The sequence below is a fragment of the Cibotium barometz genome, chromosome 45, assembly GCF_041138505.1.
Source record: "Cibotium barometz isolate CiBa-2024 chromosome 45, ASM4113850v1, whole genome shotgun sequence".
Lineage (NCBI taxonomy): Eukaryota > Viridiplantae > Streptophyta > Polypodiopsida > Cyatheales > Cibotiaceae > Cibotium > Cibotium barometz.
This window is the reverse complement of record NC_141090.1, coordinates 8946519-8948793: the sequence shown is the minus strand read 5'-3', so window position 1 is coordinate 8948793 and position 2275 is coordinate 8946519. Positions and strand designations below refer to the sequence as shown.

The following is a 2275-nucleotide window of genomic DNA, read 5'->3' as shown; positions in this document are numbered from 1 at the left end:
TCCTCACATGTCGGCTGCTGCATAGAGAGCCCAGGGCGTAACAACTCCTAGGCCCTAAGGATACTCATAGTAGCAAAGCAATCCTCCCATCTCCAGCTCACCCGTCTCATCTTTGTGAAGATCCACCGAGTCTTAGGGGCCCAAGTGCCCCTTGCTGGGGGAGCAGAGGCCTGAATCCGACGAAGAAGGAAGTCCTTCACGGCTCAGCACCGAGAAGCAACCCTCGAACAATCAGCTTCCCCAGCAGGGCCCTACTCTGATCAGCAGGATCGATAATGCCCAAACCTCCCTGAGCCAAGGGAAGGGTAATAATGATTTTCTATCAATAGAATGCTCTTGATGTTCATGCTTTTCTAACATGTCAGTTGTTTTTACTCACCTCATCATTTAGTTTTGTTTGGTCACAAAATTAGTGAATAAATTTAGGTGTGCCTTTTTTCGTGATAAAACACCCACATCTTCATAACCCACATATCAAAGCATATATATGGATTCATGGATCTCATGCTGAAGCCTTCATTGGAGAAGCCTTGCCCTTCTCCAACTACCACCAAATCACAAGCCCCTAAGGAGACTTTCAAGAAGGGTGTTGTCGTTGATGAAAGGGCCCTTCATGCTTTGCAAGAGAGACATATGCTTTGCATGTGCACTGCTACATGTGGTGTGAGAATAGGCTCAAAGCTGACGCACTATTGGGTTGTCTCAATGTTGGCAGAAATTGTTTGATCTTCAACTTTCATATTTATTATGCCTATCCTTGATAGCCCCATTTACTATTTTGGCATGATAGAAAGAGGTAAGTATATTGAAAGGGTTACTTGCTAAACCATTTCAAGTTTTTGGTGAGTCTTAGTTGGTGAGTCTCGGCATTAGTGAGCAATGAGCTTGGAACATTAAATAGCATACTGATATTTGTTGAATGCGATGTAGGCCAACGCTTTGTGGGTGAAAGTCGCATACAAGAAACTTGGGAGATTCTAAACTTTGGTGTTGGGAAAAACATTGATGTTACCGTGGAAAAGATCTATGCGGACTACCTAAACAAAGCCATGGAAAGGCTTAGCATAATAGATGTCAAGTACAAACTTGTGATAGTTAACCTTGAAACTTTGTAGGGAGAGAGCTCCAATAAAAGTAGCTAGTGGCTTTTCTACATCATCTCAGCTATATATATTACTATGAGGTGCTTGAAGTACACAATGGAAAACAACTAGACAATAATGCATTTAGTGGTGTGCCAGTCCACTTCTTAAAGAGGAAAAAGAGTAGAATACTTAGTTGTGTAGTACCTATTCTAACTAGATACGAATATACAGAAAAGGAGATACAACAAGGTAGCTTAAGGGTCAAGTTCTATGCGAGCAAGCAAGGTTGTTGGTTGTGAGTGTCGTATGTTTGATGGAGACGTGAATGGAGCAACCAATCGGCATTTTTTATTCTATGTAGTGAACTCAAAACCTAAGAGTAGTAGTAAGTTTGTGCTGGTTGCTAGTTCACTACATAAGTGTCCCTATCACAAGAAGTTTTGGGCATTTTTCAATGTGGGAAAGAGGCCCCCTTTCTCTTATGTTTTCCATGTGGGAAAGAGCTTCTGCAAAAGTTTCCCGGGGCCGGAAGCCACTGTCTCGCCTGCAAAAGCTCTGTCGTGATCGAACCCTCCCAGTTGCTAAAAAAAACCAACATGGAAACCTAAATAGCATCGTGTAAAGCATTTTTCCATGTCCTTATATAGTGTTCAACAAACATAGGAAATCGAACCCTCAGTTGCTTAAAAAACCAACATGGAAACCAACATGGAGAAACTGCTCTTCCGAATCTTCATCGTTGGTGAGCTCCGTCTCCGTGTGTGTATGCTGAATGTGTCTCGTTGCCCATCTTTTACGCTTGTGTGTGTGTGTGTGTGTGTGTGTGTGTGTAGGCGTCCCCACTGTCGAAGAGCTTGGACCGTTGCTGCGTTCTTTAGGCCATAATCCCTCTGATGCTGAACTCGGTGAACTGGTGAACCGAGGGTTATCGATCGACGAGTTTTGTTCTGTCATGCCCAAGAGCAAGGCACGTTTCTGGTTTTCTTGACCATCTGATGATGGTGAAGCTACTAACTGACACTTTTGCACTGTGTGCCAGGTCCTGCCTGCAGATGAGATACCGGGGGTCATCACTCGCCTTTATCAAGACATTGCAGAGGCAAATGCTCGCTTCCCTGCAGATTTGATGAAGAGCTTGGATCTCTCTGTAGACTTGATGAAATTGATTTCTGTCTTCACCAGCTTGTAGA

The 2275-nt window shown here is 43.6% G+C and overlaps 1 long non-coding RNA gene across 1 annotated transcript; it reads left to right on the top strand.

Annotated features, from left to right (window-relative positions):
* Positions 1 to 1923: 1923 nt before the first annotated feature.
* Positions 1924 to 2275, top strand: LOC147612390 (uncharacterized). Its single transcript, XR_015263545.1, has 2 exons — positions 1924 to 2052; positions 2125 to 2275. It is a non-coding gene; the product is annotated as an uncharacterized LOC147612390 (long non-coding RNA).